We start from the raw sequence: 24,131 nt of genomic DNA on the forward strand, positions 1-24,131 counted from the left end.
ATAATAACCAGAATCTACAAAGAGATCAAGAAATGCCACAACAACAAAACAAACAACCCACTTAAGAGATGGCCCAAGGACCTCAATAGACATTTTTCAAAAGAGGAAATTCAAATGGCCAACAGGCACATGAAAAAATGTTCAGGATCACTAGCCATCAGGGAAATGCAAATCAAAACCATAATGAGGTTTCACCTCACCCCAGTTAGAATGGCTTACATACAGAAATCTACCAACAACAGATGCTGATGAGGATGTGGGGAAAAAGGGACACTAATCCACAGTTGGTGGGAATGCAAACTGGTCAAGCCACTATGGAAGTCAGTCTGGAGATTCCTCAGAAACCTGAACATAGCCCTACCATACAAATAAGCCATCCCACTCCTTGGAATTTACCCAAAGGAAATTAAATTGGCAAATAAAAGAGCTGTCTGCACCTCAATGTTTTTTTGCAGCTCAATTCACAAAAGCTAAGACATGGAATCAACTTAAATGCCCATCCACAGAAAACCGGATAAAGAAATTATGGGATATATACTCTATAGAATACTATACAGCAGTAAAACAAATGAAATCCGGTCATTTGCAACAAAATGGAGAAATCTGGAAAACATCATGCTGAGTGAAACAAGCCAGTCCCAAAGAGGCAAATATCATATGTTCTCCCTGATCGATGACAAATACCTGAGCACCTAAAAGGAAATCTGTTGAAGTGAAATGGACACTATGAGAAACGGTGACTTGATCAGCCCTTATCCCAACTGTCGAGGAGCAACTTACCATTTTATTCCTTTTAGTGTTTCTTTTGTTCTACTTAATACCATCGGTTGAACTCTGTAATTAACACACAATTATTCTTAGGTGTTCAAATTTAACTGAAAAGTGATCCCTGTTAAATATAAGAGTGAGAATTAGAGAAAGAGGAGATGTACAGTTCAGCACATGCTCAATCAGACTTACCGCTAATGGTAGAGCTAGAAACGCACCAGGGGATTCCAATTCAATCCCATCAAGGTGGCATGTACCAATGCCATCTTACTTGTTAAAGTGATCAGTTTAAGTTCATAATTGATCAAAAAGATAGGATTAACTGTCAAAGGGATTACATAAATAAGACCAGTGTCTGCAAATAATTGATAGACTTAAAAAGGAGAGAATAATCCTACATGGGAAGCAGGATAAACAGAGCAGACTCATAGAATGGCAGATGTCCTAAACAGCACTCTGGCCTCAGAATCAGCCCTTAAGGCATTCGGATCTGGCTAAAAAGTCCATGAGAGTTTTGCAGGCATGGAAAGCCAAGACATTGTGGGGAAAAAAAAAAAAAAAAAAGAAAAGAAAAGATCACCTAAATGAAAGATCTCTGTGAGTTAGATCCCAGCAGAAAGAATGGGCCATCAAAGAAGGAGGTACCTTTCTCTGAAGGGAGGAGAGAACTTCCACTTTGAATATGGCCTTGTCTAAACAAGATCGGCATTGGTGACCTCAAGAGGCTTCCATAGCCTTGGCAGCTAATGACAACAGCCTCGGGTGATTACTGAGGTCACAAATAAGAGTGTCAATTGTTAAATCAACAACGGGAGTCACTGTGCGCCTGCTCCCCATGTAGGACCTCTGCCCTTAATGTGTTGTACTATGAGAATTAATGGTAAAACTATTACTCAAACAGTACTCTATACTTTGTGTGTCTTTGTGGGTGTAGTCTGTTGAAATCTTTACTTAGTATATACTAAGTTGATCTTCTGTATATAAAGATAATTGAAAATGAATCTTGATGAATGGGATGGGAGTGGGAGTGGGAGATAGGATGGTTGTGGGTGGGAGGGAGGTTATGGGGGGAAAAGCTGCTATAATTCAAAAGTTGTACTTTGGAAATTTATATTTATTAAAGTTGAAAAAGTTTTTACAAAGATCTATTTTCAGTATACTTGGTAATCCTATAGTTGACCCCACTCTCAATAAAATAATTCAACAAACAGTATGAAGAGAAAAAATAAAACAAACAAAAGCAAAACCACTGTTCCTCGACAGAAGAGACAAGGGCTATAAATAATCATGGAATCTCAAAATGTGTTATTTCATTCCAATGCATTACATTTCAGGTACTCTATTAGTTAACCTGGATCAGGGAAAACATGAGATACCTGTCTTTTGGGGACTGGCTTATTTCATTAAGTATAATGGATTGTAAGTATATGCAAATGTAGTTTCACTGCCTGAAAAATTATTGTTCATCCTACTCAGCCCTCCCTCCTCTGCAACACCTGATCTTTTCACTGTCTGCACAGTTATACGTTCCCCAGAATGTCATATAGCTGGAATCGTATAGTTTATGACTTTTTAGATTGGCTTCAGATGTGTGGCACAGCTGTTAAGTCACCTCTTGTGGCAGTGGCATCCCATGTAGGAATGCTTGATTCATGTCCCAGATACTCCACTTCTGATCCAGCTTCCTGCTAATTCACACCATGGGAGGCACAAGATCATGGCTCAGGTACTTATTCCTGCCACCCACATGGGAGACTATGGTGGAGTTCTGGGCTCCTGGCTGTTGCCTGGTCCAGCCCCAGTGAATGCAGGTATTTGGGGAGCGAACCAGTAGATGGAAGATTGCTCTTCATCTGTCTCTGTCTGGTTTTCAAATAAAATGAAAATAAATAAAAATGTTTTAAAAATATCATTCCATTGGCTAGATATAAGAGTTTATGTAATTACTCACTTACTGAGGAACGTCTCAGTTATAAGTTGCATATAAGTTCTGGCGATTAGGAATGAAGATGCTATAAACATCCATGTGCAGGGTTTTGTGTAGTCAGAAGTTTTCAATTCACTTGATTCACCAAGGAATGTGATTATTCTATTGTACAGTTATGAGGCTGTTAGTTTTGTTAGAAACTGCCATACTACTGAACTTCCCCTCTATCAGGTTTTTCCAACACCCCAAATTCAAAAATGCCGAAGTGTTACTACATTCTTTTTCTGAAACTTTCCCTGTCTTAGGCTCTAATAATAGGTCTGACCATTTTTTTTTTAAGCTCCTGCTTTTAGGACATGGGCAGAGGGAACTGAGAACAGAAAGCTGCATGTTATTGGACATATGCAGAAGAAGGAAAACCTAACCAGCAGAATCAAAGAAACAACAGCACCACTGGGACTTAAATATCCCAGAACCCTTTCAGAAGTGTGAGGTCCACTGAACACGGAATTCCAGAAATAAAAGTCCATTTTACTATACTAGCCTAATTCCTTGCCCCTCAGAACTTGCCTCACCTTTCTGTATACTGGCTTTCTCCCTACGTGATCTCTAAAAACTTTCCCCAAACACCTGATCTGGGAGTCAGATTTGAACATTAGGCTGACTCCTCACTTGGCTACCCTGTCAAAAAAATTCTCTCTGCAAAAGACTATAGTTTCAGCATTTTGACCTTCTGATATGCACAGGCAGGTGGGCTCATCTTTGTTCAAAAACACTGGGCTTCCAAAGTGGACATATTAGCCAGCAATGAATTAAAGTTCTCATTGCTCCACATCCTTGCCAGTACTTGATGTTGTCTGTATGGTTTGGATTTTTGCCACTCTAACAGGCTTGTAGTGATATTTCATTGATGTTTTAACTTCCAATTCCCTAATGATATGATGTTAAGCTCATTTCAAACAGAAAATGCGGGCTGGCCGGCATTGTGGTGTAGCAACCTAAGCTGACAACTGCAAGGCCAGCATCTTGTAGCAGAGTACCGTTTCAAATCCCAGCTGCTGTGCTTCTAATCCAGCTCCAGGATAATGTGCCTGTGAAAGCAGTGGAGGATAACACAAGGACTTGGTTCCCTGCCACCCATGTGGGAGTCCTGGGTAAAACTCTGGGTTCTGGCTTCAGCCTGGACCAGTCTCAGCCATTATGGCCATTTGGGAAGTGAACCCAGTGGAAGGAAGAGATCCCTCTCTCTGTCTCACTCTGTGTGTGTGTGTGTGTGTGTGTGTGGTCATTCACCTCTTCAAATAAATAGATAAATATTTTCTAACAACCAGAAAAACAACCAGTAAATACATAAACTTGCAAACTTTAAAAACTCTTTATTCACAGAAAAGACTCTCATAAGCAAGAATGTCATCTTCAAACCAAAAAGACAATGTTAGTAACTATTCATTTCTGTAGGGATACAGAAATCAAACCACTGGCACTGTGAAGTTGCTTGATAGACTGTATAACCTAACCAATCCTATCTATCACAGAAATTTTAAGGAGATGAAAAACAGATTGGATACCCTTTATCTGAAATGCTTGGGACTAGAAGTATTTTAGATATTGGATTTTTTTTCATATTCTGGAAAATCTGCATATACATAATGAGATATCCAGTGGTGGGTTTCCAAGTCTGATGTTCATATTCACTGGTGTTTCATATATACCTTAAACAAATAATCTGATGGTAATTTTATATAATTTTTTTTTTATTGAGCCTATGATCTGACTGCAACCCCCTCACATCAGGTCAGGCACAGAATTTTCTACTTGTGCATCACATCAGCATCCAAAAGTTTAGCATTCTATAACATTTTGGACCCAACTTAGGAAAGAAAAAATAAATAAAATAAAATAAAGCGTTAGCCCCACCAAAGGGAAAACCAATGCAAAGACCATACTGAGAAAGAACTTAGCATGTCTGAGAGACAGAAAAGACAGTGGTTGGAATGTAGTAAATTAAGAGAGCTAGGATCAAAAGAGGCAGAGAGGTGTAGCAAGATCAAATTGTACAGGATCTAAAGCTCATGGTAAGCAGTCTGAAATTCCATCTAGTGACACAGCAATGGACATGATTTAAGCTGAGGTGGAGTAAGAGAGGTAATTGGGTATTAAATAAAAATTAAATAAAATTAAATAAAATTAAGTCACCTCTTGTGGCAGTGGCATCCCATGTAGGAATGCTTGATTCATGTCCCAGATACTCCACTTCTGATCCAGCTTCCTGCTAATTCACACCATAGGAGGCACAATAAAATTAAAAAAAATTAAATAAAAATTAAATAAAAAGCTGCATAATGAATTGTAAATAGTTGGTAGTCCCCATCTACAGCCAAATTCTAGATGCCTGATCTCAGGCTCAAGCAAGACTAAATAATCTGGGATTAGGCTGCTGCTGGCATCCTGTATTAGTGCCACTTCAAGTCCAGGCTGCTTGGTTTCTGATCCAACTTCTTGCCGATGTGCCAGGAAGCAGCAGCAGCAGCAGATGACCTAAGTACTTGGGTCCCTAACACCCATATGGGAGACCAGGATGGAATTTCTCATTCCTGGCTTTGGCCTAGATCAGACCTGCTGTTGTGGCGATTTGGAGAGTGAACCTTTCTCTCCCTCTCCCTCCGTGTCACTCTATTTTTCAAATAAATAAATCTTTAAACCATCAATTAAAAGAAGAGAGAAAAAGGCCACATCAAGCAAACAGAAAAGGGTCATGGATGGGGGAATAGGGAGGAACTCAGAAAATGTAGGAATAGTAAATATTTTCAAAATAAATACAACTAATATCTATAGAAGAATGAGGAATGGAATTATACCTATAATGCATAAACAGGAAACTATAAACATGAATATTCAGGAAATTTTAAAATATGATAAAGAAAAAATTCAATTAAAAGGTTAAAGTTGAGGCGATCTCCCACAAACAGAACAAAAAGAGAAAAAGCACACAATGGGAGGCAATAGAAAAAACCATATATGATACAATATCTGAATGAGTAACCAGAGTTGCAAAAAGAGAAAACTCGGGGGGAGAGGTGAGTAAATTAATTCAAAAAAAGTATATAGCTTTGAAAAAGAAAGCATTTGAAGGGAAGGAAGGTCAAAGTACATCAACTCCCTATGTCAAAACACTGGAGGTAAAAAGGAGGGCTTAGACACTTCAAAAGTGGTGGTGGTTGGTGGTAGGGGTACTCTGACATATCTGGTAAAGCCACCACTGACAATGCCAGCATCCCATATGGGCTCCAGTTTGTGTCCCAGGTGCTCCACTTCCAATTCAGCTCCCTGCTAATGGCCTTAGAAAACAGCAGAGGATGGCCCAAGTCCTTGGGCCCCATGTACCCACATGGGAGACCCAGAAGAAATTCCTGGCTCCTGGCTTCAGCCTGGCCCAGCCCTGGCTGTTGCAGTCATCTGAGAAATAAACCAGTGACTAGAAGATTGGTCTACTTCTCTCTCTCTCTCTCTCTCTCTCTTTCTCTCTCTCTCCCGCTATCTCTCGGTAACTCTTTCAAACAAACAAATAATTATTTTTAAAGTGGTAGATGCTGGGGCCAGTATTGTGGCGTAGTGGGTAAAGCCACCACCTGCAGTGCCAGAATCCCATATGGGAGCCAGTTGGAGTCCCTGCTGCTCCACTTCCAATCCAGCTCTCTGCTATGGCCTGGGAAAGCAGGAGAGGGCCTTGGGCCCCTGCATCCACATGGGAGCCCCGGGAAGAAGCTCCTGGCTCCAGATCGCGCAGCTCCAGCCGTTGCGGCCATTTGGGGAGTAAACCAACATATGGAAAACCTCTCTCTCTCTTTCTCTCTCCCTCTCCTTCTCTGTGTAACTCTGACTTCCAAATAAATAAATAATAATAATAATAAAGTGGTGGAGGCTGAAGGGTAATTATAAAACAAGGGGGCTTCAGAATTTTCAGCAGCAACATAAAAACTAAGAAATCACGTGAGAAGATTTATTTATTTGAAGGTCAGAGCTACACAGAGAGAGAAAAAGACAGGGAGAGGGAGATTTTTCCATGTGGGTGGCAGGGGTCCAAACACTTGGCCATCTTCTGCTTTCCCAGGCCATTAGCAGGAAGTGGATTAGAAGTGGAGCAACTGGGACATGAACCAGCACCCATATGGAATGTCGGTGTTACAGGAGGTGGCTTTACCCACCATGCCACAATGCCAGCCCTGAAAAAGTTTTCAACCTAAATTTCAATTTACCTAAGCTATCAGCTAGTGAAGGCTAACTAAAGACTTTTTCTTAAAAAAAGGTGAGGTTATTTTAGTGTAGAAAATTATTAAATCCATGCATAGTTTTTTCAAGATTTATATTTTCCATCAGCTTTTTGAAGACCCTTTATACATTGCTGCTAATATCAAACTGTTATCTCTCAGATCAATTATGAATAAGAAAAATAAGGGTGTTTCTTTTCCTCCCCCTTAAAATTTAGATTTTAGTAAGCATTCATATATGAAGTGTTGACAATTAAGCAGAAAAGAAAATCTATGACCCTGAAAGACAAGAGATAATTAAAACTTCAAGAGGCATAATGCTCCTTCCCATGCTAAAAATTATAAAATAGGGGCCAGTGCTGTGGAAGGGTAGGCTAAGCCTCTGCCTGTAGTGCTGGTTCGTATGCCGGTTACTCCTCTTCTGATCCAGCTCTGCTTATGGCCTGGGAAAACAGTGGAAGACAGCCAAAGAGCTTCAGTCCCTGCACCCGTGTGGAAGATCCAGAAGTTGTTCCTGGCTCCTGTCTTTGGAATGTCCCAGTTCCAGCCATTGCAGCCATTTGAGGAGTGAACCAACAGACGGAAGACCTTTCTGTCTCTCCCTCTCTCTGTAACTCTGTCTCTCAAATAAATAAATTTTTTAAAATGACAAAATAATCCTTGATAGCATCTTGATTTTGATACATTTACAAAGAAAAGAGTCATGAATTAAAACTTAGAACAATTTCCCCTCCAGTAACATAAAAATTATCACAAAATCATTCATACAGTGTCATAGCAAAAACTGGAAAACAGATGTCTGCAATGGCTAGGGCTGGGCTAGGCTGAAGCCAGGAACCAGAAGCTTCAACCAGGTCTCCTGTGTGGGTGCAGGTGCCCAAGGACTTGGGTCATCTTCTGCTGCTTTCCCAGGTTCATCAGTAGAAGCTGGATTGGAAGTGGAGCAGCCAGGACTCAAACCAGCACCCATATGGGATGCTGGCACTGCAGATGGCAGTTTAACGCACTGCACCACGACTCTGACTACAGAAAAGCACTTTTTGACTGTATTTTTAATTTGGCTCTTATTCTACGTTTTCATTAAATAAGTACTCTGAATCATGACCTGGATATTTATCAAAGCTCAGACTAAACAATCAGAATTCCTCTGCTCCACAAATATTTTCTCTCTCAAATTAATAAAATCCACAGTTTACTTCCAAATCTAAGGTTTTTATATTATTGAAGGTTAGGGAAGTAGTTGTTTTGTTTTTACCTAAATGAGGACCTCTAAGCTGAATATAGCCTATTTGAAATTGGATAGAAAAGAAAGGATATAATCTATTCATCTGATATATTTATTAATCAGATAAACAGAAGAAAAAAGATTTTCCATCCATAATTTAGCTACATGACTGATGTAAGCAAAATACTAAAATACAGTAATGCCTGATTTCTCCTAATTTTGAAAAAATGATGTAGTATGAACTTTCCAAATAAGCATTAAAAATGTCTTAAAATAATGTGATTAAAATTGAACATACACTGGAAATGTCCATATGTGCTTTAAACAGTTTATCGTAAGACAGTTTTTAACACTCTGGGGTCATCATGCGCAGCAGTACAGGGCTACCTGCTGAGGTACACAGGAGCTGCCTGTCTCCTACACCAAGGTCTCTCAACCCTGCAGCTATTTGAGGCCACGTGACTCTCAGCTATGGGGCCATCCTGTGCTTCGTAGGGTGTTGAGCAGCAACTGTGGCTGCCACTTAATTATGTTTGTGATGACTTCACAGAGCTTAACTATGAAAAATGAGACTGTAATTATAATAAAACAATGCCATCTTCACATTTTTTAATGTTTAAATAGCTACCTTCATAACATTATCAAATAAAGATTCTGTAGCACCAGACAAACTTAACATGGTACATGGGATCCAGTTCACTGGAATTTTATAGGCCACTATAAAGGATTTGAGGCATTAAGGGCAACAGGAGGTCACTGAAGAATTTCTGGTAGAGGAGAGTGATGAGACTCCCAACAGCCATTCAGTCTGTCCTAACTCGGTCATTTTGTCTTCCCTTTCTGTTGATAACAGGTTCAGCAGGTGTCACGTGACTAAAGGGGACAGAAGTGTGTTATGTATATCTTTATGATAGGTTTTATAGTTCCTAAAAAATGGTCTCTTTGTGATGCCCAAAACTGATAGGGTCATCTTGCAACCTTGAGGGGGAAAACTTTACAATAAGCTGATGCTACAAAGGAAAGCTGCTGTCATATTACCTGGAGTCTGTCCTATCCCTGCACTTCCAATTCATAAGAAAGTAAGTTTGTGTCATGCCTGATGACAGTGTGAGTCAAAGTCTTCCATAGGCTGCAGCTGAAATCATCTTAGTGAACACAATATACCATGTTGATGGCAACTGACATCATGAACAGGAATGAGACTCTGGAGGGAGACAGAAAATAAAGGAAGACTAGGAGTCCCAGGGCTGGGTGGGAAGGCCCTTCACATTTAATTCTAGGTGGTAGAAGAGGGGCTGGCAAATGCAGAGGCAGCCAAAAGCAGACGAGGGTGGTGGTGTCACAGAAACAGAAAAAAAGAGCATTTCAGGAAGGAATGGCAAATTGCTGCTCAAAGGCCAAGCAAAATGAGAACCCTGCAGCTTAGAGATCATGGGGGACTTTCTTTGGAACAGTTTCCAGAGTTTAATGGTGGCAGAACCTGGACTGGTATAGTTTGAGAAATTAATGAAGAAGTAGAGAAAACAAGAAAAAGTGATGCTCCAGAAAGGAGAGAGACTCTGAAAGGAAAAGAGACGAAACTAACAAAGCACAGTGAAAAAACCAGAGCAACGTGCCTGAAGTTCAGAAAAGACTTGTCGTTGTCTTTGTTTGGTTTGGGTTTTGCTTGTTGGGTGCGTTTATTTTGTAATGATGGGAAATGTCTGCATATTAGTGGATGCAAATGGGAGGGAGACAGAAGAGGATGAAAGTAAAATACGTGAGAAGGTTCTGGTGGAAATGTCCCACAGAACACACGTGAGAAGAAAGACAAAAGCAGACAATGGTCAGTGGCAGGTGTGTCCTCCAGCGGTGTAAAGTATGCTGCTTTCCAATTATGGATTCTCTCTCCTAAAAAAACAGGCCAGAGTGGACTTCAACAGAGGATGGGGAGAAAGGTGGGAGGGATACAAAAAACAGTTTAAGGCAATCATTATGGAAGGTATGTGTAGGGTAATAAGCTAATCGGAGAAATAAAGGACTGTCCACGGCCACACCGCTGTGAATATGCCCAATCTCATCTGATCTCAGAAGAAATAAAGAACAATTGAGAGCCCAGAGGACCATACATGTTTGTTTCCAAGAACCTACAATGGTATCAATCAGATCCATAATTTCTTTCCACCAGGCTACAAGGAGACTGTTAAATTACCCCCACAACCTGGGTTTTGCCAACACTGTACAGGTACTACAAAAAAAGGGGATAATTCTTTCTTCTTTTTTTTAAGATTTATTTATTTATTGAAAGGCAGAATTATAGAGGGAGGGAGAGACACAGAAATTGTGCATCAGTTGGTTCACACACAAATAGTCGCAATGGTCACAGCTGGGCCAGGCCAAAACCAGGAGCCAGGAGCTTCTTCCAGGTCTCCCAAGTAGCATGCAGAGGCCCAAATGCTTGTGCCACCTTCTGCTGCTTTCCCAGGGCATTAGCAGGGATCTAGATTGAAAGTGGAGCAGCCGGGACTAGAACTGGCAACCATGTGGGATGGTGGGCTGCAGGCCACAGCACCAGCTGCAGAGGGGGCTAATTCTTTTTAGCTAACTATGCATTCATATGATCCACTTCACATTCAGCACATCACTGTTTTTTTTTTTTTTTTTTTTTTTTTTTTTAATTTGACAGGTAGAGCTAGACAGTGTGAGAGAGAGACAGAGAGAAAGGTCTTCCTTCCATTAGTTCACTCCCCAAATGGCTGCTATGGTCAGTGCTGCGCCAATCCGAAGCCAGGAGCCAGGTGCTTCTTCCTGGTCTCCCATGCGTGTGTAGGGACCCAAGCATTTGGGCCATCCTCCACTGCCCTCCCGGGCCACAGCACAGAGCTGGACTGGAAGAGGAGCATCAGATGGGACTAGAACCTAGCGCCCATATGGGATGCCAGCGCTGCAGGTGGAGGATTAACCAAGTGAGCCACGGCGCCAGCCGCAATCACTGAGTATTTTTAAAGAAGTTTTAAAACTTGGAGTTTGCAGATCAAGGAACAAGGAACATAAGATAATCACAGAGATAAAGCTTAAATAACAGAAGGCAAATTTTAAATGAGGTCCAAGTTAAACAGAAGGATCAGCACACTGTGGCTGACAGTCCCAAGATGGAGAACACAAACCATGACAGGAACTTCCAATGCCAACAAACTTTAAATACTGGGCTGGTTATTTAATACACTGGTGCTAACTGGGCATTAAACATTTGTTTGAAAGAATAAACAGAATGAGCAGCTGAAGTAAAAGCTTTAATTAGGGATATGGTGAGAGATAAGATTAAACTGTTACTCCAAGAACAGACTCTATAATGTCCTGAATGGCAGGATTATAAACCCAGAGGGAAGGAAAATGAATGCCAAAAGTCTGAAGAGTCACCTCCTTTACTCCTGTTAGCAGGTTGCAGTCCACAGGGCAGGGAAGGCAAACCCACAAGCAGCCTCTGGTCGGCGTTGAAGACAGAGATCAAAGATTTGGAGAGTCCAATGTTCAATTCAGCTTTTGTTTTTTTGGAACCAAAATGTTGTCACGGTCAGTTATTTTCTATTAATCAGATTTTAGATCCTCTTCTCCTTCTATTACAATTATTTAGGATCAGTCTATGAAATGATACCTCAACTTAAGAACAAATAGTGCCACTAACAGAATCAACTAACAATTTTCATACTGTTTAAGTTCAAATTCTGTAAGAATAGTCTTCTAAAAATTCAATTGTGAGAGCAGCAGCTAAATGTATCTATATATAAGATGGGGAAAATTATGTATATTTGTGTATATTACGTACATTTGTGTATATTTCAGAAATATGACATTCTTTAAAAACATAGTCAGAACCATAGTCAGGTACAAAGTGAAAAGATACTAATACCAAAGGAAACCAACTATAGAGGAGACTGCTATGCAGCCAGAAGACAGGAACACTGCTTGGACCCTGCCGACCACTTCAACAACAGTTAGCCCCAGAACCTGTGCTCGTCATTCCCTAAAACTCTTCATTCCTGGTCCTTCACACCACATCTAACATGTACCTCGACTTTGAGGAAATCGGTGGAGGATTATGAATATTACATTCAAGAGAAATTAGAGAAGCCTGTAATTTACCAGGAATTGCCTAGATCCTGGGGTCTCTGTGAAGCCTCATGCTTGTGTGAAAAATAGTTACTGAGGAAAGAATGCAGGTACTGACCAGTCACGGTTGGCATGAGTGAGTCTTAGAGTTCACGGACTTCCTCCCAGAGCCAGAGAAGTCAGCCATACTCTTTTGACACTTCACTCAAAGACTGAATCTGCTCCTGTGGATGGCCATCCCTTTGGGACAACCTGCAAATGGAATTGGCACGCCCAACCTGGAGGAATATTTAGAATCACCTAAAGTCAACATAAAGGCCTGGGATAAAGAACCAGAGAGCTAGACAGAGGCCAAAATTTTTTCTCAAGTGGTCTCACTGTAGAATGCAGATGTAACATCAAGAAGGTCGGTCTGTCTACACTCCAAGAGAACAGTGGTTTTTCTATGTACCACTTGTTGAATTCTTTATTTGGTGGAGGACTAAGCTTGTGATTGTAAAGTAAATTCCAAGTATGTTACTGCAAAAATTAAAAGGAAAATAAGGAAGGAGGAGAGAGGATGGAAGCCGGGGAGGGTAGGGTGGAAAGTATCATTATCATGAAGTTTGTTCCTTTTACATAAATTCAAAAAAAAAAAAAAAAAAAGAAAGAAAGAAGGAAGAAGGAAGAAGAAGGTTGGTCTGCCTATGGAAAGATATCTGAGTTTTCTGCTACTTATCAGGATTATGGGGATTACATAGTTTACTACAGGATAGACAAGAACACTGAGTTGCTGCTTTTTTAGTCCAATTATTGCAATAGCCAAACATTCTAACTGGATAGCACCCTATCTCCTCAATATCATTTATCTCGATATATAATAAGCAGTAACCTGTGGTTGTAGCTCTATGATTCTGAGGCATCGGGGAACATAAACCAACCTTTGATAGGCATCTTCCCCCATCTAATAAATAGGTAAAAAGGAAAATTTGAAGAGCCTGAAAAGATGTACATTTATTTTTCAAGTTGTTTTATTGCTTTATTTAAGAAACTTCTTGGAATGGCCGGCACCGTGGCTCACTTGGTTAATCCTCCACCTGCAGTGCCAGCATCCCATATGGGCATCGGGTTCTAGTCCTTGCTGCCCCTCTTCCAGTCCAGCTCTCTGTTGTGGCCTGGGAGTGCAGTAGAGGATGGCCCAAGTGCTTGGGCCCCTGCACCTGCATGGGAGACCAGGAGAAGCACCTGGCTCCTGGCTTTGGATCGGCGTAGTACCAGCTGTAGCGGCCATTTGGGAGGGGTGAACCAATGGAAGGAAGACCTTTCTCTCTGTCTCTCTCTCTCACTGTCTAGCTCTACCTGTCAAATTAAAAAAAATAAAAACTTAATGGAGATATAAATATCGATATTTATATCTAGTAAAGAGAAACAGAGAGCTGGAGATGAAGAGAGATCTTCCATCCACTGGTTTATTCCCCAAATGCATATAACAGTTGGGACTAACCCAGGGGTGAAGCCAGAGCCAGGAATTCAATTCAGGTTTCCCATGTGGGTGGCAGGATCCAACTATTGGAAACATCATCCGCTGCTTCACAGGGTACACATTAGCAGGAAGCTAGAATCAGAAGCAGAGCTGAGGCTCAAATATGGGCACCCTGATATGTGATGTGGGTGTCCCAAGTGGCATCTTCACTGCTGTGGGAAACACCTCCCATGGATCTGATTATTGAAAGAGAATTTCTGAGGCTCAGAGCTACGGGACCAGAGTGCACAATTACCTACAAGCTACTCCAAAAATCTTTAAAAAGAAAGCACATATACCACTGCCTACTTAAATAAATAAAGATTTCAAACCTGAAAAGATTAAAAAAACTGGGGAACTTCAAAATATTAATGCTCAGACCTACCCAAGAAATTCTAATTCAATATTTTTTAAGAGAAAAAAATAATTCAAATGCTTGCTTCTCATTACTGAGAAACAAAATATTAAATCACTCCTGGTTCATAATGTGAATTTTGTTACACTGTCATCTAAATTATCTAAATAAACCAAAAATATATTTAAAAGAACAATTAAGGTCCAGATACCAGTGGAACTCAGGGTTGCATTAGGACAATTCTCATTACCATTTGTTTGCAATGCACAAATGAACTGAGAGAAAGCTAACATTTAAATTGGACTACTGGTTGTACATCTTTCAATTCACAAGAAAGTAACTAGGACTCAAACTAGTCTTATTTTAATAAACCTAAAATAAAGTTTAACTTTCAAGTGATTCAAATGGTAGAGCTTTTACCTGAAACAATCCAACATGAATATGGATCAGAAGTGAAAGATTTCTCAAGGTTATATATGCAGAGTGGTAAAACACGAACACTTTCCAAAATAAAAGAAGCCAGGTATTTCTATTTTAAATTATATTAAATTTAATATTTCTAAGCATGGAAAAAGACTTCTAAATTATAAATGCAGTAGAAAATAAGTTACCTTAGACTTTATAATCTCTATAATCCTAAAAGACAACATCTCTGATGGTAAAATAAGCCCCCTACCAAATCCATTCAAGACCGTTCTCTATAAACCTCAATAGCAACTCCAAATACATTTTTTTTTTTTAATTCAGGAGACAAAGAGACACACGCACACACACAAAGAGAGATGAGCACCATCCACTGGTTCACTACCCAAATGCATTCAACCGTCAGGCCAAAGCCAGGAGCCAGGACTTTAATCCAAGCCTCCTATATGGGTGGCAAGGACCCACATACTTGAGCCATAACCTGCTACGTCCCAGGGTCTACACTGCCAGGAACCTGGAATACAGAGTGGGAGCCAAGAAATAAACCCAGGCATGCCATGGTGGGATACAGGCATCTTAGCTGGAGCCCTAATCTCCTGCCCCCAGTCTCATTTTTTTTCAATCCAAGAATTGGGCAAACTAGGTATGTTTGTGATTAATTGGGGAAGCACTCTGTGCAAAATTCAATTGAAAACTAAGGACCTGTTCTCTCAAACATAAAGACCTGTTCTCTCAAAGAGCATTTCTCAGATACCGTTCTGAGACAGAAAAATAATCAATAAGCAAATAAATCAAGAATATACAAAAACAAAAAACTAAAAACATTCATAAGAGCATTCAAGTTGAGAGAACTTCTCCATGACTAGCCTTCATTAAAAATCTTTCTACAGGGGTCAGCATTGTGGCACAGCAGGTAAAGCCACCTCCTGCGATGCTGGCAATCTATATGGGTACCTGTTCAAGTCCCAGCTGCTCAACTTCCAATATAGTTCCCTGCTAATGCTCCTGGGAAAGCAGCAAAAGATGGCCAAAGTGCTTGGGCCTCTGCACCCACATGGGAGACCTGGATCAGACTCCTGGCTTCACTCTAGCCCAGCCCTAGGTGTTGCAGCCATTTGGGGAGTGAATCACCAAATAGAAGATCTCTCTCTGTCTCCCCCCCACACACACTGTAACTCTGCCTTTCAAATAAATGAAATAAATCTTAAAAAATCTTTCCACAGCTCGTGAATACAAGAAATCTATAATCAATGTCCCATTACAACATGACTACTGGTGACCGTCAGGATGATCTGAATCTGTGAATGCTACAACTCGATGCACTTCTCTATCATGTAATAAAATAGCAGCATTTTAGGTGACAGTACATATCCTACAGAATTTTGAAGCCTTAGCACTTAAAGCAGCTTTCAAGAAATTACTTATTTCAATCCAAATTGAACTTATCCATCAGAGGGAATGCTACAAGATTCCTTAAGACAACGACTGGTTCTCGGCATTGGCCTGGGCCAGACCTGGATGTTGTGGCCATCTGAGGAGTGAATTAGCAGATGGTAGATCTCTCCCTCTCCCTCTCTCCCCCTCCCTCCCTCCCTCCCTCCCTCTCTTCAATCTCTCTCTTTTACTCTGATCTCTCCCTCTCTCTTCACTCAGTCTCTTTCATATAAATATGTAAATAAATCTTTATAAAGTTTGTGTATGCCTTTGTTTTGTGTTCACATGATAAATATTTAAACTAAGAAAGAAAATCCTTAGTTCTTTAAGTTATGCTTCTTGACAAACCGGATGAAAAAAAAATAAAAACATTAAAAATTTTAAATGTTTCTAACCTTCTCGTCTAAGAACTGACATGAAAAACATAATACATGTTTGTATTTACATAATTACACGTTTGGTATTTAATAATAAAGCTCAACTGGCCAGCACCGTGGCTCACTTGGCTAATCCTCCACCTGCAGGGCCGGCACTCCAGGTTCTAGTCCCAGTTGGGGTGCCGGATTCTGTCCCGGCTGCTCCTCTTCCAGTCCAGCCCTCTGCTGTGGCCCGAGAGGGCAGTGGAGGATGGCCCAAGTGCTTGGGCCCTGCACCTGCATGGGATACCAGGAGGAAGCACCTGGCTCCTGGCTTCGAATCAGCAAAGCGCGCTGGCTGTAGCAGCCATTTGGGGGTGAATCAACGGAAAAAGGAAGACCTTTTTCTCTTTCTCTCACACTAACTCTGCCTGTCAAAAACAAAACAAAACAAAACAAAAACACAAAAATAATAATAGAGCTCAACTTTTCAACAGAACATAATAAAAATTACTAATCGATGTTGTTTTAAAAAACCATGAAATGGTTAAAATAGTAAGATCTCAAAGTTACAAATCAGAATAAATTTGAAATCATTAGTGTGAAGATCTCACAAGTGGGGCTAGTTGTAGCTGCCTGTGATGCCAGCATCCCATAGAGTGCTGGTTGGAGTCCAGGTTACTAGCCTCCTGCTCATGTGTCAGGGAAGGCAGCAGAAAATGGCTCAACTACTTGGGTCCCTGCCACCAGCAAGAGAGACTGCATGGAGTTCTGGGCTGCTGGTTGGTCTAGCCTTGGCTATTGTGGCCATCTGCTCAGTGGACCAGCTGATGGACTGACTCACTCTCTCCTCCCTCCACCTTCCCCACTCCATAGCTCTGCCTTTCAAAGAAATGAATCTAAAAAAAAAAAAACAAAAACAAAAAACAAACAAAAACAAAAAAACTCACGAGTAATCTTAACTCCAATACAATGTACCTTAACTCACAGTTTGTTCCTACACTTATTTCCCCCATTTCATTTTATTATTTGTGCTTCAGTACCTGTTACTATAAACTATGAACTCTATGATGGCAAGAACAGTCTTATCTTGCTATCTTGTTCATCTCAATGCATAACAAGTATCTGGAACATTATGGCATTTTAATAAATAACAACATATTAGTAAACTGGATCAAGATATAAAAATTGCACAAAACTCTACAATATACAATGTATTTAACGTAATCATAAACATTATGAAGTTGGACAATAATAGCATATGTTTAAAGTGAAACTAGCTTACTACAAAAATATTGTTTAGCTTGCAAAAATAAAAATACTGTGTGTCCAAGTTTTCAACTGACCATGTTTTCCAACTAATGTTTAAGGTATGATCTGAATATATATATTCTGCAATCTCTGAAGAACAAACATAAAAGAATCTACATCAGTACGGCTAAAGTTGATAGAAAATTGAATTACAAGATAAATTTAGTGGGGTGCAAAAAATATTGAAATCCAGGCATACAAAAGACCTTCAAAAAGTTCACAGAAATTGTGTATTAAAAACAAACCGGTGCATGGATTTCACAAAATTTTTGTATCAAAATAAACTTATCTTTTGCTTCCATTTTCCACAAAAGTTTTAAGAATCTTCATTTATGGTCCGTTAAAAACTTTATATAATAGTATGCCATTATCTTTGTCATTTCTTTTTCTGTATTTTATATTAAGTGAAAGAAACTGTTAGCCACTTATCAGGCAAATACTATGAGCATTTAATGATATTACCAAACTTTCAGGACATTTGCCTTAGACACAATGTGAGCTGTAAGTGTACAATGAGTTAACAGTGAGACCAAATCACTTAAGTGCACACAGTGTATTTTGATTGTGCTCCGATCAAAAACATTTTAAAAGCTCTTATCTTGTATATTATTGTGAGAATAATTTCCAAATTACTAAATTTCCCTTTTAAAGAAACTGAGTTAAAAATCAGAAAACTATTCTTGAGTAGTTTCTATTCTCCCAAAAATGAAAGATTAACTAAATGTCTAACTAAATTAGATTACATATTAAGCTGAGCTAAATAAATCTATTTGTGAAATTCCTCTGCAAAAATCTTTAAGACTATTTGCAATTGTAATTATAATAAATCAAATAGCATTTTCAAAATGCAAACTAACTTTTTAAGAATATTCTAAGTGAAAAATCAGTATCAGCAAACAACCTCAAAACTAAAGTACCTTTCCTTAATGCATAACTCATTTCTGCATGTTTAAAAACAATAGCTAAGCCATGATTATTCAAAAAGACTATTTACTGCATACTTAGATTTGAATTTTTGCCTCACTTATATCATCTTCACTTGTATCATTTATCTCTTGTCCCAGGATATGCTCAAATTTTTATGTTATATAGGTCACATTCTCTCTTAAAACATCTAATTTTCCACTTCTCTATAGTTTACATGTATATGTGCTGGAATGGGACAGAACTGTATATGGATGCTACAAGGAAGTGAACCTTCCATAATTAAAAGGAAGACTGTTGTGCAGTCCAGATGGTAACATGTGGGAGGTGTTTAAAGGTGGGATAGTGGATGTAAATTCCTGTGAACAGTGGCTGAGGCATGGCAAACATAACTTATATATATTAGTACCATGGTATTCATTTATGTAATAAAATTGTAGATAACAGAACATCAAGACATCTTGGAGAAAAAAATCCCAGGTCACTAATGTCTACACAGAATTATTCTATCCAAGCAGCTTTACATTTGTTTTTGTAAAAAGAACTAAAAAAACCCAAAAAACTTGTCAATGACACTGCAAGAAGTTAACTGAAAGTTACAAAGTACTTCAAAAACTTCATAGAAAATGGAATTAAGAGTATTTTGGTGTAAAAAACTGTGAAACCCCTTCATACTCATATTAGAGATACAAGAAGAAAGTGAATTCAGTTGTTTACTTTTTACTTCTTGTTAAAATACCCCCCAATCGCTGGTTTGAGTCCCAGCTGCTCCACTTCCAATCCAGCTCTGTGCTGTGGTCTGGGAAAGCAGCAAAAAATGGCCCAAGTCCTTGGGCCCTTGTACCCTCCTGGGAGACCTGGAAGAAGTTCCTGGCACCTAGCTTCAGATTTGCTCAGCTCTGGCCATTGCGGTCATCTGGGGTGTGAACCAGTGGATGAAAGACTCTCTCTCTCTCTCTCTCTCTCTCTCTCTCTCTCTCTACCTCTCTCTGTAACTCTGGCTTTCAAATAAATAAAATTTAAGAAGTAAATAAATAAAATAAAATCCCCCCCAAAATTGGCAAGGGATTAGTTTCCACGATGATGAAAAGAAAAGGTTCTTTTTTATTCAGAGAGATTCTCTTTATCTAGAAAGCCTATCTGTGTTGAGCAAATATAAAACATAAAACCTGAAGCAGTTACAGATAGGAGACAAATGTGGAAAAACAAAAAACATTAAAGCCAGTAAGAGCTAATTAAGCCAATAGTTAAGAACTCACATGCTGCATATTTCAGTTCTACATATTATTCATCAAAGATTATGAAGTAATGATAAAAACATTCTTAAAATCATTTCAGGTGAACAAGCCCTATGAAGTGTAACAAATGCCTATTTTCCATGGGAAAAAAACAGAGATTCAGAGGCATGTTCTGACAGTTAAACACAAACTAGTTAAAAAAAAAAAAGCCACATCATATGTGAGCATGCCATAGTGTAACTTCAGATCTTTATGCCTTTCCATATTAAACAATTCTCAGGACAGAAAATATCATCTTTCTTAAACCCTAGATCACTTAAGATTAGAATTTCACTGAGAAGACAAGATGGCCTCAACCAGAAAATCATATGGAAACTGACACTATCAGTCAAGGATCTATAGTTTTCCTACAGCAACTAGAAAATAATGCATTGTAAAAAGCTCAACTTGTGTTAACCTTTCCTTGTCATGCTTATCATGAGCCATGCACTATTTCAAATGCTTTAACAGACTCTCTGATCCTTACAATAACCCTAGGAGGTCAGTGCAATTACTATCATCCTGTTTTAACATACAGAAACTGATAGTAACTACGGCAAGTGTAACTAACTTGCCAGAGGCTACTTTGCTACTGAATGACAGAGGAGAGACTCAAATCCAAGCCACTGGGCTGCAATGTCTGTGCTCTCCATCATTTTGATGACAAAAAACAAAAACAAAACAAAACAAAAAAACACAAAACAACAACAGCAACAAAACACAAACTAGTCATCCCGGAACAAAACGTAATGTTAAATCCGAGTTAAGGTTTCAAACAGGGAAAGGTATTTATCATAAGGTTAAGTCTTACTACTGTCCATTTTCACCATCTTTTGTTAAAGATGGATCCTCTAAGCTTTAATGTATGATGTTCTTCATATAGAATTTAGTTGAAAGACAAGTAAAGTAACAAACTCTGAAACTAGGGGCTTAGGGCTTTAAGTAAGCAATGTTAGAGCAACATCCAATCTGTCTAGGACAAATATTAAAACTCTTCCTTAGCTCCAATTAGTGCCTAGGTTAAGGTATGCCAAAGAGTAGGATTTCCTCTATTATACATTAAGTGAACAACTCGGACAACAAAGGGGTTACTGAAGGGTGCCAGTTCAACATGCCATTCACTGGTATATGCAAGATGTTACCCACTAAAGCACCAACACGATGCTACCCTGGGAATATTGAATAGCAGCTAAGTTTTATCAGTTAAATTGATTTTTCACTGTAAAGTTGGAAGCCTTTACTTGTATTTAAACATCTTGCAAATAGTCACTGCAGAAATAAGTTGCCCCACTTATACAATGTAAAAGGGAGATTCAGTTTTGAAATGAACAATATCTATTCCAAAAAAAGGAGCACGTAAAGTACAGAAATCCTCTTAATTATCGAGTTAAACAAGAAAAGCATGTTGGTTCTGTCATGATGATATCTTCCCATATCTTCTGATCTTTGATCCGCTAGTCTGCTCATCTTGGAAAGCAAGGTCAACCAAAATAATGACTCCACTGGAACCAGCAACAGTTTGTCAAAGATAAGGAAAGCAAAACAAAAAAACTATGCCTGCACAGAAGTTAGAATTTTATCTCCTGCTTGGACAAATTACACACTCAGACAAATCACAAGGATGACGCTGCCTACCAGACAGCACTCAAACTTCCAAAGCACAACCAACGCTACGTTCTCTCTGAGAACGTCCAATCACTAATTAGACCCCCAAATCTGAAGAGGTTATGCCTGTTCTAACTACTAAGCTAGAGCTAGTATATGCCTCTGTTTAAAAGGAGGAGGATGGACGAGGAGCAAGGGGAGGAGGCGGCGGCAGCCTGAGCATCCCCCCTCCCCCATTAGTTTATTTTATCTTTCAACATAGATTATTCCCCAAAACCTTCTAGCCTCCACATGACACTGCTTACTACTATGGGACTTAGAATGCCCGAGGAACAGTGAAGACCCAGGAGCGAAACCTTCAAGGAGAGATGGTACCTACCCACCTAATCCTCCCGCCCTGAGTTCACCTGAGCATCACCTCCATGCACACGGGCACGCATGACACCAGGTACTCTGCATGCATCAGCAGGACGCACTCCGGGTACTACGTGCACACCAGCTACGGGCCCTTGGGGTACTACTGCACGCACAGCTTTTAAGTGTTCAGGATGCTGAATTCACTGCATATGACACCAGACACTGTGCACGCACTGCATAGCCCTGAGATGGCCTGCACACCATACAGCGAGCCAGCACACCAAACACCAAGCCACACTGGAAACCCCGAATACTGTAAAAACTATGTGCGTTCTGTACATGCCACCGGGTACTGCATACACAGTGCCACAAGGATACTATGTAAACACATACTCTGCTGTGACTCGCTATTACGTACACCAGGTGCTATGTACACACCTCGCTCCACACCAGGCACTCTGCACACCACACATGCGACCACGCAGAGGGCACCAAGTACCGTAGACACACCGTTTATGACACCAGGCCGGACAGGGCAGCGGGTCCCGCGGACTCATCGCAAGCGCCCCTCGGCCCGGCCCAGTGGAGAAGCGAGAGGGGAGATCGCGCAAGGGAAAGTTCAGGTCCCGCCGCGCCGCGCGCAGGAAGCCCCCTCGTCCCAGCCGCGTCCAGAGCAGCTTCGCGCCCGAGCTCAGGGTGGGAGAGCGGCAGCGGACCCCACAAGGATGGACCAGAGGCCCTGAAGAACCTGTTGAGGCAGCGATGGCCTCGCCGCCGGTCGCCCGCAGCCCCGGGCAAACAGATGGATCCCTGCCTCGGGCCTCCGGGCCTGCTCTATCCCGCGCTCCATCGCTCGTACACACACGACGCACTGCGAAGACCAACGCTGCCCCTCCGCCTCCACACGCCCGGAGCCCAGCCGACCTGCACCGCGTACGGGCCCCGGAGGCCGGGCCTGGCGGGCGGCGCGGGGCCTGGCGGGCAGCGCTCACGCGACTCCGCGGCTTCTTGGCCCGGGCAGGCCCCGCGCGGTCCTCCGAGGCCTCCGTCCCCAGGTCTCTTCGGCGGCCGCGGCCGGGCGAGGGGGCGGCGGGCGGATGGGACGCGCCAGCCCCGCAGGCCCCGACGTCCCCCCAGCCGCAGGCCCCGCAGGCCCGCCCGCCGCCCACAAAGCTCTCGGGGCAGCCTGGAGCCGAGGCCGCGCCCGGGGCAGGCTCCACAGCACGGGCCGCACCATCGTCACGGACGCCCTCGCCTTCCCCTCCGCCGCCGGCCGTCCCGCCGCCCCGCCGACGCCGAGCTTTCCCCACCATTATGCTCCGGCTCCGCCGCCGCCGCCGCCGCCGCCGCGCCCGGCCCTCCCCTCCGGTGCCGCCTCCTTCCCGCCGCCCGGCGCCTCTCGGGCCTGAGCCGGCTACGGGCGCGGGGGGCGGGGGGGACGCTCAGGCCGCCTCCTCCTCCTCCACCTCCTCCTCCTCCTCCTCCCGGGCGGCCTCCTCCCTCCTCCCAGGCTCCCCCCGCCGCGGGCTCCGCGCGAAGGGCTCGGGGATCGAGGGTCGCCATGTTTGTAATTCTCCACCACAGAAAACACCGCTGGCGCGCCTGGGCGAATGCAGGCGAGGCGACCGGGGCGTTGTGTGCGGGGTGAGGGCCGGGAGGGCACGGAGGTTTCGCCGCCCGCACTTACTGTGTCTCCTCGCCGAGCGGCGGGCCTGCGGGACTGCAGCTGGGTGGGAGCGGGGCTGGAGGGGCCGGGGGCCCTGAAGGTGTCAGAGAGGGACCGGAGCGGAGTTGGTGCGGGGCCTGAAGAGGCTGCAGCGAGGTCGGTGCGGGGCGGGAGCGGCCGCGGGCGGTGGGAACTTGGGCGCAGCTGCCCGGGAAAGTTGGCGTTTCTGCGAGGCCAGGGCCGCGACTCACGTGGCGATGCTGTGCGGGGCTGCCGCTCGGCCCCACCGGCCCCTCGGCCTGCCCGCCCGCGGCCCCTCTCCGGCTCCCGCAGAGTTGATTGTGTCTGGTGGAGGCTCGCTGGGCCGGCCGGGGGGCAGCACGGCCTGGACCGGGAAGCGCACGGGGGGCTCTAGCGGCGGCCGCCGGACTTGCGCACCCAGCCGGGCTGGTGGCCGCCTCCCGCCCCAAGGCCTGGAGCCCCTGCACTTCAGCTCCTACCTTCCCTCTGTCTTGTCTTGCGCGCCTCTATCCGAAATTTGTTTCAGCATATTCGGATGGAGCCACACATGCACTCCCTTAGCAAGACGCACGTGAAAGCTACGTAGGTGCAGGCGCGCACCGAGAGCTGAGGCGCGAGGGGATC

General features: G+C 42.3%; 1 protein-coding gene across 20 annotated transcripts in view; it reads right to left on the bottom strand.

The window, feature by feature from the left end:
- ZMYND11 (zinc finger MYND-type containing 11) overlaps window positions 1–24,084 on the bottom strand; it is a 128,825-nt gene extending 104,741 nt beyond the window's left edge. For 6 of the 20 annotated variants that reach the window (XM_051835909.2, XM_051835908.2, XM_051835906.2 and 3 more), the window contains exon 1: window positions 23,131–23,268. The gene's annotated coding sequence lies outside the window, so the exon portion shown is untranslated. Of the gene's footprint in view, window positions 1–780; window positions 885–11,587; window positions 11,708–12,395; window positions 12,935–23,130; window positions 23,269–23,507; window positions 23,648–23,986 lie in introns of those variants that run through there. The other 14 variants (XM_070056021.1, XM_070056018.1, XM_070056009.1 and 11 more) reach the window with 9 other exon arrangements.
- Between the last annotated feature and the right edge of the window lie 47 nt (window positions 24,085–24,131).

Source organism: Oryctolagus cuniculus, chromosome 13, assembly GCF_964237555.1.
Source record: "Oryctolagus cuniculus chromosome 13, mOryCun1.1, whole genome shotgun sequence".
NCBI lineage: Eukaryota > Metazoa > Chordata > Mammalia > Lagomorpha > Leporidae > Oryctolagus > Oryctolagus cuniculus.